This window comes from Triturus cristatus, chromosome 8 (genome assembly GCF_964204655.1).
Source record: "Triturus cristatus chromosome 8, aTriCri1.1, whole genome shotgun sequence".
Classification (NCBI taxonomy): domain Eukaryota; kingdom Metazoa; phylum Chordata; class Amphibia; order Caudata; family Salamandridae; genus Triturus; species Triturus cristatus.
In genome coordinates this window covers 1,385,817,504-1,385,835,944 of record NC_140591.1, presented here as the reverse complement: position 1 = coordinate 1,385,835,944, position 18,441 = coordinate 1,385,817,504, and positions in this window count along the sequence as shown.

Genomic DNA, 18,441 nt, shown 5'->3' with positions numbered 1-18,441 from the left:
GTTACACAAGACTAAGGACTACAAGTTGTAGGAGTCACATGACAACAATTACTACTAAGCCGTATAGTTTAATATTGATTGTTCTGGCGAATCAAACTCAGAATTTTAAAACGTAATACCATAGTGCCACATCCTCTCCCCCGCTGAACACCATACTGACCCACTGAGAAAAACTAACACTGCCTTCAACTACAGCCCAATTGCTGCCAGCTATAAACACCTGGATGAGCCTCAATTTAAATGACGCACTAGACAAGAGCAATATGCGGCCTACAAAAAAAAGAAACATCCTGGAAAAAGCAAACCCTCATTGGGAATGTAAAATTTAGCAAACCATGTGAAATGTAAGCAGGAACAACATGGTTACCTTAATGCGTTTACAGTCACTATTCAGAAATCAGTGAGTGCTTTTGCCTGAAAAGTTAAGGACATGACTACAGGGCCCTGAATGGACCCATTTCAATGTCCATTGCTTATATCCTTACAAAACGTAAGCAGCATGGTAAAAAGACCACATCCCTGAACGCAGAGCCGCAGTACACATTTTGTTTTCCAATCCACACTTTGCAGTACCTCCAGGACTGGTGCACTAGTTGCAAGCCCAGGGAAAACAAAGACAAGAAAACAAAAATAGCGCTTCACTGGCAAACTCTGTAAAAGTGGCGCTAATGTGTTTGGGTGTGAATAAAATCAATCTGGTCAGTTTGCTACCACTCTGTCTTACTTTATTTAGTTATTTTTCCTATTTGTAACCTTTTATTCCAGATGCTGCACTTTGGAATTAAAATACGACATTTCCAGCAAAAATTATTTTCTTTTTTGAGGCCATTTCACAGGGGTGCAAATAAAAGGAATGAGAGGAAAGAGTGTGAAAACCCAGTCTTGAAAGCTCGGTTTTCTGTAAGAGAAGAACTGCTAGACAGAAAGAGAGGGAAGAAGGAAAGGGGGGGGGGGGCAACTGAAGCGACAGAGCAGAAGTGGCACTGTATTTTTCTTCTCTGGGTAAGAAGGAAAAGACAGAGTCCTGTCACTTCTCTGCCGCCCGTCCTGGAACGCCGAGTTTTATTTATAGGCGATGGTGATTTCTTGCGTCCCGGGACGCATTTTCAAAATAAAAAAGTAGGGGAACGGACTCCTTGGAATTGAAGAAGTAGGGGCACGCCGTGCCCTGCCGTTCCCCCCCACTTCGACCACTGGTTGTAGGGGAAGGGAAATCCTTTAAAGAGAGTCATTTTGTCTCTGGATTTTCCTTCTCTTATTGAAACTCAGGAGCAGCAACATTGTCATGGTGTCACCAGGGCTTTAAGTAGAAGCTTTTTCAACATTAAATACAACAAGACATAGTTGTTGCTTATTTATCTTATGCAGCTAACAACCATTGACAAAGCCAATAGTCTTGACTTGTTGTAGGTATGATGTTACTTGTTGTTTCATATATCTGAATGCACTGACAGAAACAGCAAAATACAAGTCGGGCAGCACACTATGCTAAGCACAGATTTTTAGCCTACGTGTTTTAAGCCACACCCTTAATTACATCGGCCACGCCCCTTTGCGAGACCCCCCAGTTTTTTCATCCCACTTAAAGCCCTGGCTCTACCAATCATTGTGATCCAGTGTGAGAATTCTACAACAGCAAAATGTTTTCAATAATCAGATTGAACCTTGCCCCTCAGTTAATCTCTGGCTTAATTGTTATGTCTTATTTAGGAGTGTTTAGTATTTTAAACACAATTCAATGCCATATGGTGGATTTAGGAAAACTATGTACTGTCTAAATAAAATGTTGCTACCTGAAAAAAAGCCTTAAATCTTGCCACATCCACCCTAGTGACTACATTTATTTTAATCACTATCATCCAGGAATACATCTGCAACAAGCAAGAAGGATGATGTATTTTTCCAGAATTACCTTTATTTTAACAATTTACCCAGAATCAGAAAATGTGAAAGTGGTTGCACTGTCACCATACAATTGTACAAATTTACCAAATATGGATGTTTTGCCAATCAAACTGCAGAGTCCACGATAGTTGCAGATGTTCTCAAATTGTACGTGTGATTTGTTCTTAGAAATGTACCACAAATTACGATTCAGTGAATAAACTTGTTTCACCCCAGATCTGTGAATGTCTGTTATCGATTGCATAATTTTTCTAAATTATATTTTTACTATGTAACTTCTTTGTATTTGCATTTTGGAATGGTATATAAATGAAATATGTTTGTGGAAATGCTTTCATCAATAAAAAATAATTCAATTCTGCTCCAAAAAAGCTCTGACGTTTCTGGCAACAAATTGAACTACGTTTCAGGAAGGCATTCAAAGCATTTGTTTATCAGTATTTACATGTCAATAATCCTATTTGCATAAACTGTGTCCAGTGGAAACCATTTTCAACAGTCAACTATAATAAGGACCAGTAAACTAATGCAATTGTGCAGTTATATCGTCCTTTGCAAATTATCTATTTACAACATGTACCAGATGTCATTCAATCTTCTCCACAATATACAGAGTTCAACCAAAGCCCTGGTTCTAGTACAATTGAATCAAAGGTTAGTTTAAAAAGTGTCTAATGGGGTGCAATGCAGTTTCCTGACATTTTCCAAAGGTTAAAGGATAACGGGTCACACTCCAGTTGTTGATTGCTGTATTCAGGTATTAAAACTGATACTAATGAGGTGAAACATTTGTCCAGACAGTATTAATGTTCCTATTTAATGGACTGGGGAATGGATTTAGCTGCAGCATGAAACATATTCTAGTATATTGAAATGTAATTCAAAAAGTGTAAAACAAGTGACTTTATATGTCATGAAAGTATTCTGCTTCATTATTCATTCATCCATTCATTATTCATGTCCATTCATGTTATACCGCAAGCCCTGTTCCCAAATGAAGCAGTCATTTCAAGAAGACACTCGGGGTAAGGAATAATGCCATACTCCACTTCTGTTTACAAAGTCTGATGCCTTGAATCTTACAGTGCTGCCTGCCACTTACATCATAAATATGTAATATCATGTTTTGAGCGACATCTTCCCAAAACGAAGACACACGAGCACTCAGGGGTGTGTGCAATCCGTTTATTTCAAGGTGTAGCCGTCAGGGCATCTCAGCTCTACCTAGGAGCCTTTCTCAAGACAACAATAATATTCTATCAGACTGCTGTGTAGGGGGAAAGGTGTTTCGAGACTCCCATATTGTGGACAATCAATAAAACCAAAACTGAAGACAACTCCCTAAACACAGAAAAAAAGAGGTAAACCTTTTACTACATGAAGTGTTGACATAAGTGTGGTGTTTTGTGATCTTTGTTCTATTGTATGTTTTAAACAAACTCTTTTAATCTAACAATAATAAGGCATAACATGTTGTTCCCGTGATTCATGCAAGATAAAATCATTATTTGTTAGTGAATGACATTTTCAAGAAGATCTGGTGAATGCATACACTGTTCTTTCCTGGGAAGATCTGGATTTCACAAATCACTGGTAACTTGTTCTTGCCTTTTCTTGACACATGATGTTGTCATGCCAGTTGCTTATTTGGGTCTGAATTAATGCATAATTCTAGTGACTTTGACTATAATTTTCAACAGGGATTTACTCATTTATTCTATTTCCAGATATTGTTTTTGTGACCATAATGAAGAATCGTTCTTTAGTCTTTTCTCTGTGTTTACTACTACATGTTTAATGTAGCACGCATTCTTTCTCATTTGATTTTGGTTTATAAATGAATAATCATGAGGCAATGGGTTCTAAGGACACATATTTATTGATTTACCTGATATGGTCCAGCATCCGAGGTTTATAACATACTAAGTACACAAATACAACAGCAACATCCTAATCTCTAGTCACAAAATAACTCTGCAGAGCAGACATAATGAAATAGAAGGAGAAAAGGAAGGAGAACTGCTTCAAAGGGAAAAATCAACCAAACTTCAGGCCCCTTTGCAAGGATTCACAGTGCAATTGTAAGTGTTTCTTCCACATAAGCCTATTTTGGACCAATATTCCCTTTCTAAAGCGGGTTCTTTTTAAATATATGAGCTTTGCTACATCTGAAAAGGTCAGATATTATGGCATCTGGCCCATTCTCAGTTGAATGCAGTCCAAAAGGTCAAAATTCACGGTCAGTTAAACTGAAAGCAACAGGTGGGAAAAAAACACAATCCGAAAGAAAAACGTTTGTATTATAAATGGCAGAATTTGATTTTGGAAACATCACGGCATCTGAAATGCACAAAACAATTTGCAAACAATTAAGTAAAATAAATGAGGGATGACATTTTTTCCTAATCACTATGCAGTGGGTTGGCTATAAATTTCCCCTTTTAATCTGTCATAAATGTGTTTCAGATTAGAGCTACGGTTTGTGCACTTACATTTCCAGCTTCATCCTGTGTGAACCAGTCACTGCCATTATCACAGTTAGTTCTCACGGATATCAGAAATGGTACCACCGGGAACAACACTGCACATAATGCCCAAGTGGCGCTAACAGTCCCAAATGAGGGGGTAGATTTACCAACACTTCATGCAACGTTATGCAGGAAGACAAGTTGCTGCGCTGCCGGCGCAGCCGGCACAGCTAACAGCGGTGGGGTGGGGGCGCTTAGCCGACAGACGAAGGGATATGGAAAGTAAAATAAAAAAATTATAAAACCACATACCTTGCACTTGCTAGCGCAAAGTAAGGGGCATATTATCAAGGACGGCGTTAAAATTATCGCCGGTTTAGCGGCAGAAAACTGCCGCTAAAGTGGCGCTAATGGGCTTGATAATATGCCGCAGAGAATTCCAATAGGAGCCCATGTTCACACCAGAACATGGACTTCCATTGGAATTCTCAAGGGCATATTATCAAGCCCATTATCGCCGTTCTTGATAATATGCCCCATAGTTTTTTATCACTTTTTTAAATTTTACTTTCCCTATCCCGTCGTCTGTTGACTTCACCCACCCTGCCCCGCCCCCGCCCCACTGCTGTTATCTGTGCCGGCCGTGCCCATTGCGCTGCGTTGGGTGAAAAGGAGATAGCAGAAATGCACCATGTCTATTAAGATATGGTGCATTTCTTCTGTCTTCTAGCGCTGGCACACTTGTGACTGCCTAGCGCCAACACAGGCACCCTTGCCCCATGGTGCAAGGGTGCCTGCGTTACTAACAGGATTGGTTTTGTGATGGAAGGGACACCTTCCTGCTCGAAAACTATCTTCAAAGGCATTTTCCTTCTTATATTTGTGCAGCTGAATGTTGCACGGTTACAAAGAGGAAGTAACAAGGAGAAATAACGATATTTCGCCTTGTTACGCTGATGTCGGGGAGACGCACCATTTTGGCGCAAACCCAGGTTTACAGACCTTTGTAAATCTGGGATTGTTCAGAAGAAGGGGGGTCCCTAGGAGTAGGATGGGTAGACAGGGGAAAAGGGAACAACGGAAACCTTCAAAGAAAAAACAGGCCCCACTGTCTACACTAAACTGATATCGTTAAGCCCAAGATTGGGTCGCATTTGATGGAAAGGAGCCCCGGGCCAGGGCAGACTCAAAGAAATCAAAAGAACAAAGAAAATAAAATAAAAGAAACATATTTTATTTAAACAACAATATTACGATAATAATCTTTGCCAAAAGGATAAACAATATAACAAGCAGTTTATTTTAGCTATAAATGCAAAGTCCCACACAGAGACACAAACATACACACTCTCATTCAAACAACACGTTCATATTTATGACAAAACTGATGCAAGTAAAACACATTGTACATGTAATTATTATCAGCACATTAAAAGTCGCATCAGCAGAGTAAAGCTTCAGAGAAGTAACAGTTCAAATAGGCTCATGCATTCCCGTTTTGTGGGGATAGTTAAGTTCTTTCAATGAGCCCAAAAGGGCTCATTGCTTGTTATATTGTTTATCCTTTTGGCAAAGATTATTATCGTAATATTGTTGTTTAAATAAAATATGTTTCTTTTATTTTCTTTGTTCTTTTGATTTCTTTGAGTCTGCCTTGGCCCGGGGCTCCTTTCCATCAAATGTGACCCAATCTTGGGCTTAACGATATCAGTTTAGTGTAGACAGTGGGGCCTGTTTTTTCTTTGAATAAATCTGGGATTGTGTTAAAAAACATGGGTAAATGTGGGGGAACGCCCACTCTCTACCCACGGCACGCCTCCCTGCCACAAGGTAACGTAAGGCAGGGAATTGCGCTGCCCTGTGCTACTTTGGACTTCCTGAACCATCCACTGTCACGCAAGGTGCCTTTGCATGGCTTAGTAAATTCCATTGAAGGGCTTGCGTTGTGTGGCGCTGCCTTTGCGTGGCGCAAGGACAACGCAAGGCCTTAGTGAATCTGCCCGAGTCCTTTTGCAGTATTTCACATATTATAAGTATGCTGGTTCTTTAGGCAAGAGTCGGTGATATGTTAAAAAAGCAAACATTAGTGTTAGAGTTTTCAATTTGTGCACAAAATACGAATTTCTATTTTTCTGTTGCCCAAAAAACTGTAAAACATCACAAGTATTCATGATGGTGTGCAAATCAACATCACCAGAGTAGCTTTTTTGGAATGTGATCAGGTGTCCGGATTCCATTCCATGACTGAGCAATTTTGCTCCGGCGTCTAGACAGTGCAAATACGTATTTTTCAGCTGATGCAACTGTCATTCCTGCACTGATTGGTCAGTTCAAGTGGACTTGTACACTGGTTGTCCGTTGCACATTTTGGTGCAAATGTAGAGGGCTCACAGTGCAAACAGCTCAGTCAGCGGTGTAACGCATATCATTCCACCACGGTGTAAATGGTCCCGTTGAAGTTAGTGTACAAGAGTTCTTAAACATTAGCCTTTTTTCTGCTGATACTGTAAGGAAATGGTCAAGAAATATGTCTAGGTTAAAAGTGTACATACACGAGATACTGCTTACTTGCCCTCACTCAGGTGCACCATGCGAACATCCAATTACATTTTATTTCCAATCTTTTATCTCAGTGTACATAGAAACAGCACTGACGTGTAGAAACTGCCTTTGTTTCCCTCCTACCAACTGCTCAAACCAGTCGCCTGAAGAATGTGATAATTGTGCACAGAGTGTGCGAGTATCGAGGGCTCGGGGCCGGTTTCACATTCCTACGACAATTCACGGCCATTCCTTCCAGTAAAGCGTCAGACCAGCCCCCCTTACTGGGTGGCACACTTCCCTCTCACCTGCTCTGTTTGCACGATTTCAACTGGCACAGGTGCATCGGAATTCTCTTCTCCTGCAGTGGGGTGAACAAGGTCTTTAAGTGCTGTCTTGTGTTGGTAGATTATGCTAATAGGTCTTATTGAGTTAAAAATGGCTTACTCGATTAGAAGTGACATTTTGAAATTACTTTGCTATAATCTTAATAAAGCTATTGTGTTGCATACAATGTCTAATGGTGCTTGTGAGTGCTGGCATGTAGGCCCACAAATTGCATTTGTACTGATATACGTCACTTAGGCGTATGGGCGTACAGGGATATTAGTGTATGAGGCAGGAAGTGCTTAGAAGTTTAGGTTGGGTCAGCGCAGCACCAACATAGTTTGAACAGAGCGCCGCACAATACAGTTAAGAAGTTAGAGCAGCTGAGCCTATAGTGCCTGGGGTGTTCACTGAACGCCTCTAGCGTTGATGCATTTCAGCTCCAATGCTATTGGAGGAAACCCTTCATCAGTGCAGTGATGGGAACAATAGTGAAGGAATATTCTTGGGATACAGACTTTCTCACTCACTGGTGCTGAGCACTTGGACACATTTTTAGTGTTCAATAGTATCAAATATCGGTGCAGGAATGGAAACATGCGGTCAGTTCTGGAGAAAGTGAAGGAAGCCTCTTCGGTTGTACATTTGTGATTGTGCCTCCCACCTTGGAGAAGGTTTACTATTTCATGTTAGTTATGAGTGTTGATAAGTGTCATTCTTAGATCTCCTTTCCTTAGATCTCCTTTCCTTAGATCTCCTTTCCTTAGATCTCCTTTCCTTCTTTGCAAACATTTTCAATGCAAAATGTGTTACTTTTGTCCCTGGGAAGGATGGCGAGCCCTGTTTGCCTTCATGGTGGGCTAAAAGATCAATGAATGAATGAATGAAATAATTTATAAAGCGCAACGGTTGCCCAGAGGCATCTTGGCGCTGTGCGAAACAAGGAAAAAATTGAAGCCTCAATTAACATCAGCTGTACAAAAAGGCAGGTTTTCAGCGAGTGAGGTGGCAGCCTTTAGACTGTGAGGGAGGTGATCCCAAAGTAACACTGTGCATCTGAAGAAACTCCTGCCACCCCAGGAAGACCGTTAAAAAGATGGCACCACTAAGTGCATGGCCCAACTAGAACGAAGGGTCCTGCCAGGCACATACCATATTAAGGGGCATATTATCAAGAAACGGCGTTCAAATTATCGCCGCTTTAGCGGCAGAAAACTGCCGCTAAAGCCGCGATGATGGGCTTGATAATATGCCCGTGAGAATTCCAATAGAAGCCCAGGTTCACACAAGAACATGGGCTTCTACTGGAATTCTCTGCGGCATATTATCAAGCCCATCATCGCCGTTTTTGCGGCAGTTTTCTGCCGCTAAAGCGGCGATAATTTTAACGCCGTGCTTGATAATATGCCCCCAGGTTCTTCCAAATGTAGATGGGACCCTTCCCATAAAGAGCCTTACAAGCCATACATAAGGCTTTGATAATGATTTGTTTCTTCTCTTGCAACCGGTATAGATTTCTGATGGCCACTGGCGCAGAATGGAATTTAGGTATTTTCAAAAGAAAATGCGCAGCCAAGTTTTGAAGGGTTTGTAATTTATTTAAAGAACCTTTAGGCAGATCTAAGTAAAGACTAGTGCAGTGATCCGATGTGGCCAAGTCCAGTGCGATGACCACAGTTTTTAAAAGGTCAAAAGGTATAAATTGTTCAATTTTCTTGATCACTCTAAGTGCATGGAGCGAGGACGAAGTAACCTTACTGACTTTATTATATTTCAGTTTGTCATCTGTCAACACTCCAAGATTTTTGACCTTTGAAATTGGTGCTGGAAGCGAACCCAGATCTTAAGGCCACCGTGCAGGGGACCAAAAAGAAGCGCTATTCCTAAAAAGAATGACCTCTGTCTTGGAGGGATTCAGCTTCAGGCAATTGCTGTCCATCCATTTGCTGGCTGTGCTCATACAGTTCCTAAATAGATCACTTGATTGAGCATTCTTTTTTGAAAGTGACACTAATGAAAAACCAAAAGATTTTATTAGAACAGCTACAGGTGTGACATAAAGGTTGAATGCGCAAGGAACAAATGATGGGCGGAATGCTGAACAATGCAAACATTCACCACCAGTCACAAACCTCTGGGTTTAATCTATCGTTCTTTTGCTCACCACGCCACCCCACTTTGGACCTAGCCATATGCAAATCAGTCTTGACCCTGTGCCCCATGGGAACAGTCCAGCCCGAACTGCCAAGCCAGGTCCTCCCTGGACCGGAAACAAGCATCCTGGGACCGGTGTCGGGGCATCCCCCTATATCAGCCAGGATAGCTTGAATTCAGAGGTGCAGTGTGCCCGGGCCCACATCTGGGCATACCCTTCCCACTTAGGGTGACAAAAGCAAAAGGAACAAATGATGGACGGAATGTTGAACAATGCAAACATTCACCCCAGTCGCAAAGATCTGGGTTTAATCCATCGTTATTTTGCTCACCACGCAACTGGTGAAAGTAAAGAATAAGGAAACTAAATATTGGAGTAAGAACACAAAAAACGATTAAGACAGTTTAAAAGGGGCAAGCCCTCCTTCAAGATGGTGCCAAATACGGCGGAGTCAGGCAACTCCAAAAGGGCACCTAAGTGCCCACAAGGAAATGAAAAGGAGGCACCAACCTTGTCAAACTTATCACAGGTGCAAATACCTGTATGATCTTTATCCTTTACCAATCACATATGCTGTTTCTTGTAGTGGAAACCACGATCAAACTATCTGTATAAGTGCTACTGGGATCAGTATGAATTTGAAGGCTGGAGAAAAAATCATCATCACGATTTCATCCCAACACTGTCCTGGTGATGGATAGTCTCCCACAACAAAGAGAAAAATCATATTTTGCTAATTGTTTTAATGAAAAGTGACACACTTCAAATTTGCAGGGCATTGATAATTTAGTATGACAAAATCAATGGATAAATTCAATTTGAGTCTCTATTCTCCATTACTATGTTTTGTAAGAAAGTGAATTATTAATTTGCAGGGATGATAGTCCGATGCAAGTTATAAAGTCACTCACTAACCTGTTGGGTCCAACACAAGGTTTCAGTAGTTTAAACCTGCTCTCACCCCTGGGACCTATGGCACAGAGCAGCCAGGCTTAATTTACAGAGCAAGAGTAAAGCATTTAGAAGTACCAAAACGGTCAAAAAGTAAAACACCAACACAATAAAAAAAGTTAAAATCTCATTCCAAATCTTAAAAGTAAAGGAAAATGTAAGAGACAAAATGACACCTACACAACTAAAATCCAATAATAAGAACCAGAGATATGAATTTTTCTAGTCATACTGCTGGCTGCTGTCAAAGTTGTACCACCGACCTTTGTTTTGTATGGCACACACTTAGATGAGGAATTGAGTTTTGGCAGATGCTTCAGACAGAATGGGTCCTGTAATGGATGGGAGAAACAATCCTGTTCTGAAGCTGAAGGATAATTCCTTAAGCCATGTGCTCAAAGGTTTAACATTTGTCAGAGGAATCTGAGAGCAAACTGTACTTCCAGTGCTTAATGTGTAAAATAATAAGTGCTGGAGACCAAAGTTTTGCTCAGAAGCCAGTGGATGGATGGCGCTATGGAAGGTTGGAGTGCCAGCTACTAAAGCTGCATAGCCGTGATTGCATCATCTGCCCCTTTCACCCGCCACCAGACACATCCTGCCCTTTCATCATACTTGTGCAGGTTCCAGCTTTCTCTCTATGTCACTGTTTATTCATTGTTCTCTTCCTCCTCTTTTGCCCCTTTTCTGCTTTTCTCTTTCTTGCTCTGGGTCAAATTGTGTTGAGCTGGTCCCCAAAAATGAGTACCCTACCTGCAACCACCTGCTCAAATTAAGCACTGTGTGCCTTTCTTCTGGTGTATACTGCAACACCAGCAAGGTGATGGAAAGAATGCTTGAAATAATCTCAGCCACTGGCATATGCTCAGGCGCATCCTCAGTTAATTTTTTTCAATCAACATACCACCTCAGTTTTGACCCAACCGTATGCCTAGAAGACTTGACCGTGCTCCAGTAGGAACAGTCCAGCCCGAACTACCCTGTTCTCCTTGAACCAGAACCAAGCAACCCAAGACTGGTATCACCCTACTTAGGGATCATCTTTCCGATATAGTTGGGTTCCAGTGACACAGTGGGCAAAGCAAACACAAGATGGACGGAGCGCTGAAACTTTTCAGACACTCACCCCCAGTCACAGATCTGGGTTGAATCCACCATCGTTCTTTAGCTCACTTTGCCACCCCAGTTCAGACACAGCTACATGCAAATCAGTCTTGACCCTGTGCCTCATGGGAACAGTCCAGCCCGAACTGCCAAGCCATGTCTTCCCAGGACCCGAAACAAGCATCCTGGGACCGGTTTCGGGCTAACAGCTCTCATCAGCCAGGCTAGCTTGAATCCAGTGGCAAAGTGAGCAAGGGACCTACGTCTGGGCATACCCTGCCATCTTAGTGGAAACAAAGCAAACACAAGGAGATGATGGGCGGAGCGCTGAAACTTTTCAGACACTCACCCCCAGTCACAGATCTGGGTTGAATCCATCATCGTTCTTTAGCTCACTTTGTCACCCCAGTTCAGACACAGCTACATGCAAATCAGTCTTGACCCTGTGCCTCATGGGAACAGTCCATCCCAAACTGCCAAGCCATGTCTTCCCCACGGGACCCATGTCTGGGGGTACTCCTCGGAGTTAGGGCATCAACTGCAACAACGTGATGGATGGAATGCTTGAAATAACTTTAGACACTGGCAATCGCTCATCGCCCATTATACCACCTCAGTTTGGACCCAGCCACATGCAAATCAGTCTTGACCCTTTAATACATGCAAGTCATCCCTATGGTATGGCCTAAACAGCCCATAGGGAAGGGGGCAGTGTATTTAAAAAGTTGGACATATACTTTTAAGTTTTGCATGTCCTGGTAATAAAAAACACTTAACTTCACTATAGCAAGGCTTACCTCTCCCATAGAATATCATTTGGTTACCTTATTAACTTTAAAAAGTGATAACCTATGATCTGGACTAGGGAGGAATGTCAAGGTTTGGCCTGTAAAGAATTCTAATTTAAAACTCTCTTTAAAGGTAAAGTTGATTTGTATCCTGGGTCTCATGACTAGGTGTACTTGGCCTTTGTGTGTTCCTTCCAGACAGCCACACAATAGAGGGCCTGGGTGTTGGCACGATGGACCAGCCAAGGCAAAATTGGGGTCAGAGGGGGCGAATGGGTGGGGCGGAGCTGTCACCTACCACACTTGCACTTCAAAAGCACTGCTCCAGCACACACACAAAGAGCTGCACACAAGCCTATTTGACTTCCAGACAGACTGGGACATGGGCAGGGAAGCAGGAACTTCCAGACACTTCTGTAGGGGGGAATGAGGGACTCCAGAAGCTTCTCCCACTTCAAAGAAGGCACCAGGTATAAAAATGGGACTGAGTTCCAACCCTACAAGCGGTGCCTCTCCAGTCCTGGGCACGTGAAGGTGGGGTTAAAGGTGCTGTTCTAGCCTGAGGGTTCCAGCAAATCTATCGAAAAACCGTGCAGACCGTACACCAATGACATAAGGTACAATCCTCAGCAGGCCAATCTTGGTCCTGTGCCTGGCCTGCATTCCATCGTGTTCGGCCTGAGCCTGTGACTTTGTTCCGGTCCAGCATGACCAGATACCTTCAGTTGGCGCTTTTGTGTCTTTTGGTGCTACTTTGATCTAAACCTTTAAAATAGCATAACTCCAATTCTATGGATTGGATTTTGTTATTTTGGTCTCCAATAATTTTATAAATCTTACTCCATTTTCCTAAATTGATGCAGGATTTTTCTTGTGTTGTGTTTTCATTTTATTACTGTTGTTGTACTGCCAGGGGCGTAATGCCGGCCCCTGTGGCGCTTTGTGGCCCATGCCCCTCAGGGGCCCCAATCCCTTGAGAGGGGCCCCATTCCACTCAGGAACTACAAATATTGGCGTGATGTGAGACTCAGGGGCCAGAGTCATATTCTGAAGAGGGCTCTATTCTATGTTACACCACTGTGGTGCTTATTCCACTGTGGTGCTACACAAATACTTTACACATTGCCTCTAAGTGAAGAGTGACTGTTTTTGTGCCAAGCTATTCGAGGGTTAAGCAGAGGTTGACTTTGGTGGTTCCCCCTGACTGAGAATCTGGCTGTGTCTTGTAGAGGTGTCCCACCCCACCTCAACAAACAACCCAATTTCTCACAATATAAATGAATACTGTAGTTCTAAACATATATATATTATTCGGGAGCATCGGCACCTTATTGCACAGAATTAACTCGCCACGACTTAATTTGCCCTGTAATTTATTAAAAAGAATATAGCAGATTTTCATAATGATGGATTTCCCATGTTGTTTTAAATTGCCTGCATGTTTTTATATTTACATAATCTAGTACCATTTTAGCTTGTTTATCCTAAAACTGGTAATTATATGTTGCTCTGTTGACAGGGGATGATTTGTCAAATTGCGCTTCGTGATTTCTCTCATAAACAAATCTCCGGTGAAGCATGCGGTTTCGCAATTACACTCCTATTTATCATGTCATCTCGAGAACAGTGGGAGAGGCGCGTGAACGGGAGGACGGCGGACGTCTCGGGCGGGAAGGAGGGGGGCCATGATGGATTCTGCTTTGCGGATGAATTATACGCGTCTTGACGCAGCCCTTCAGCTGCCACCAGCCCCAGAGTTAACTGATGCTCCTGCAAACATCATTACATTCACCCCTCACATTATTTCAGACGTTGTAAAAAAGATGACATGTGCCAAATCCCATAACGTATGTGTGACAACGTGAATCAATTACAATAAATTATGCAGAAATTAAAAATATGTTTAACTACCTCAGGAAGCTGCGCGTCAAAACAGAGGCGATTGATAGTCGAGCTTGCTCTTGCCCATGAAGCAGCCGCTTTGAATGTTATGTTTATTGAAGAGCAACAGGTTGCCTTACCTCACAACTTTTTAAAGAATGTTGTGGAATGCTTTGTGGTTGAACCAAATGCCAAGAGTTACATCTTTGTCTTGTAAAAGTGTGCTGAAACAATCTCAGGGCCAGATTTCTACACCTTTCACGCAACGCAGTGTAGAAAAGCAACGCTACATTGCGTTGCGTGAACAGAGCAGAGGAGAAATGAGTCTTATCTGCTGCACTCCAGGCAGCCTAGCGCCAACGCAGGCACCCTTGCACCACGGTGCAAAGGTGCCTGCGTTACAAGGACAATTGTGCAGTAAGAGATACCTTCCTGCACAAAAACAATCTCTCGAGGCATTTTCCTCCTTCTTTGTATGCTGCAGATTGTAGCACACATGGGGGCATATTATCAAGGACGGCGTTAAAACTTATCGCCGGTTTAGCGGCAGAAAACTGCCGCTAAACCGGCGATAATGGGCTTGATAATATGCTCAATGGAATTCCCATAGAAGCCCATGTTCTGGTGTCAACATGGGCTTCTATGGGAATTCTCCAGGGCATATTATCAAGCCCATTATCGCCGGTTTAGCGGCAGTTTTCTGCCGCTAAACGGGCGATAATGTTAACGCCGTCCTTGATAATATGCCCCATAGAAAGAGAAAATATTGAGGAGAAAAAAAGATTTTTCGCTGCGTTGCGTTAAATTTTTTTTTTCACTAAGTCATGCAAGGTGGCTCAATACCTGCTTGTGAAGATTTATAAATATTTACTAGCATTTTGCGTTATGGATGCGCCACAAAAGGGTACAACCATGACGCAAAATGATAGTAAATCTGACCATAAATGTGCAAAACTCAGAACACTGGTTGACATGGGGTCTTGCGTACAAAGGCTTTTTGTGTTTGCGAATGCTAAAACCTCTTTTTAAATGTAGTAAACCCATTGAAAGATTTAGTAAAGATTTTCAGAGTCATTAAATGGGTTTAGGAAACTTTAATGAATCGCAATTTGGAAAAGTGTTTGAAGGGCGTCTCTTCCAAATACCGATATCTCAAGGTATATTTAAAGGTTCTGCAACAGAAATCTGGTCGCAAAACATTAATATTTTACCATCAAAACATTTTTATAAGTAGACATTAGTAGGTCGGGGTGGAGACCTCCGCTCAGCCCGCGGACTTTGCGGATATTTGCCTTATCCGCGTCCCGCGGAGAATGCGAAGACGGCAAATTACCGCGCACTCTGCAGCGTAGCGGAGTTGGCCAGCCCCCACCACCACCCCCCCACATTAACAATGAATTTTATTACTTAAAAATAAGTTAAAACCTATGCTCGGCTCGGTTGGAGTGCTTTCCGACCCGGATCGGAATCGGCACCCAAGTTGGAAGATCGTGGGCATCATTCAGAGTCTGCCAAGGGTTACCTTGCGACCCCTGGTGTTCCCCTTGCTGCCCTGGCACTTCCCTTGATACCCCTGGCCTTAAATATCACAATGCCCAAGAAGTGAAAGCTGGCACTGCGCTTTGAAAATAGTTAACATTTCATGCTGTTCACTGGTTTTACCTGCCACACATGCATTTTAACTCTACAAAAGTTTCAGTCTTCATTTTCTAACCAGGAAGGGGTGGGTGGAGGCGTGCAATGCTGCACCTTGACAACACCCTCAGATCCTAGGACACTGACCTTGATGTTGCCTGGATGGTGAATTTAAAAGTATACATGGTTCTTGCTGACAAATAGACCATCTGCACATGCTTCCTTTAAAGTCCACGTTAGTATGAAGTACTCAGCGGAACAAAGAAGGGGCGCTGTTCACATATCTTTGTAGGATCAGAGAGTAGCTAGGTCCAGTGACAGCCTTTAAGTCTTCATGCTGTTGCTTGTACATGCGAGAGCTGTTTTTTTCCTTTTCTGCTTTTGAAAACCTACGCTAACATAAGTTGTGTTAACACCGTCCTCCATCTTGAATCAATGTTGCAATGCGCCATGTTATGACTACTATTGTTGTTTCCCTGTTCTACATAAAGAATTGCAAGCTTTACACTAATAAACTAAGAAGGTTCCCAGAAACTACACTCTACTCTATAGCTAATCAATGACATCCCAACTGTCTCGGGCTATCAATGTACAATGTATCTACTAGCATGTTTGAAAGAACTGTGAGAGCGACAAAAGTCAATGCAATACTACTGTATTTCGTAGTAAAATGTTTCTTCTGGCTTTTTCCTCATTGATGTAAGTATGAAAGGCATTGTCTAAAGTCCTATAAAAGGAGGTGCTTTTCTCTGTACCCCAGACCCTGTATTTTACAACTTTAGAATGCGAACTTATGCTGGATTTTATTGAGAACTTTACTAAGTTCTTAGTACTTATGAATTGTATGTTGCAGCGTTAAGAGTGCATACATTTTTTATTCATACACTTGCTCTCATTTACTCCTCTAACCTTACAGGACCCTTGACGATCAGACTGCCTAAAGCATTTGCATTACTACAGAGGCATTGATCCTCTGATGAATCTTACTTCGCCATTAGGAGGGGTGGAAATTAGAGTGACCAAATCCCACGCTAGCTTTCGAATGAGGACCATTAATTGACAGCCACTCACAGATTAGAAATAAAAATTAAGGTGCACCACTCTTAAGACCATACTGTACTAATAAAGGATAGCAACTGGTAGACCCAACCTCCTGAAGAAGTTAAGTCGAGTTAGGAGTATGCAAACCAAAAGCTCTGCAATCGCAGCGCAGAATAAAAGAAGTAAAACCTGATGTTTTGATAGAGCTTGCTGATTCTCCTTACAGCGCATTTAAAACGTCAGTACAGTAGCACAGTTTAAATGGAAAAATTGACAGGACTCAATACTAGACTCAGACTGATTTATATTAATGTGGTTATTGTATTAAAGAATCAAAATTCATTAAAATGAGCAGTTTCTTAAGGGATTCAGTCAAGAACATCACAGCTTATATAAAAGCAACCAACATTTAGGCAACTCTATATTGAGTGGTTATAAAATTCCGTTTGCCGAGTTACAGAGTCCAACTACCCCTTAAGGCAGAAGGATGGTTACAATTTCTAACAGCTTAGGTCCTACAAAAAGGGGAAAGGTGCGGACGTAAAGCCCATTAGGGGCAAGTCCTTTAGCTTAGATCTAAAGTTATAATAGAAATTGGAAAAATAGAAATGGTTCGGCAAGGAAGGTCTCAGTCCATCAGTTACCGATTGTAGCATCGACAAATAGTCCAAAGTAAAAGGTAGATCAGCATAGCAACCAGGTCTCAAATAGGGAAAATCAGAATGGCAGTTGTCGTGAAGCAAAAATCAATAACATTGTGGTTTGCTTCTCCTTTGGGGTTTCTTCTTTTATAGAGTTTTAAACAATGTCCAGTTGCATGGCACCTCACCACCATCTAAAGACCATCACATGTCCATGTTCACATCATGTCACCAGAGATGGTTGAAACACCAAGCTGGTTTCCCATGTTAGTCATTAGAAACGAGACATTATGAGTCCACACATGCCTAGTATCAAATAAAAAGTTACAAATTAGTCTGTCCATAGGAATGGCTAAAATTCTATTCCCACAGGAATATTTCACTGTGAACGTTGAAGAACCATTCAGGAATGTCAGCGGAAAACATGTACGGGGCAAATGAGTAACATTTCACTTGTAAAGGATGATCCATTGTATTTAATCAGTAGAATGGTCAGCACTAGAGAAAAGGCATTTCGAGAAGGCCTTTAAGTTAGCATTGCACATTTAAATGAAATGAGCTCTAAACTAACATCAAATATAATGAAATTAAATCAATTCAAATGAAGAATATTTATATTTTCACAAATTATTATAGCATGGAAATGGCTAATGTTAGAATTGCCCTACTACCACAATTTTCATAATATTCACATAAATGCACGTTTTTCTAATTTCATCTTGCAAAATTCATTATTAACATTTCATAAACTATAGAGTCTCTAATATCATATTACATTATATCAAGCTTGTACTTCATTGCTACACATTCTTGGACCAATTTTTCTAACTGGTGCATTCTCAGCAAAGAGCATGAAAAATACTAGGGACTTCACTTCACATCACAATTTTCATAAATATACATTAATAAGCAACATGTGCATTGAAAATTCATTAGCGCAACTCATTTATATGTATTAGTGTTGTCTTATAAATTTGTCTTCTTTATCCCACGTTTTAAAGCAT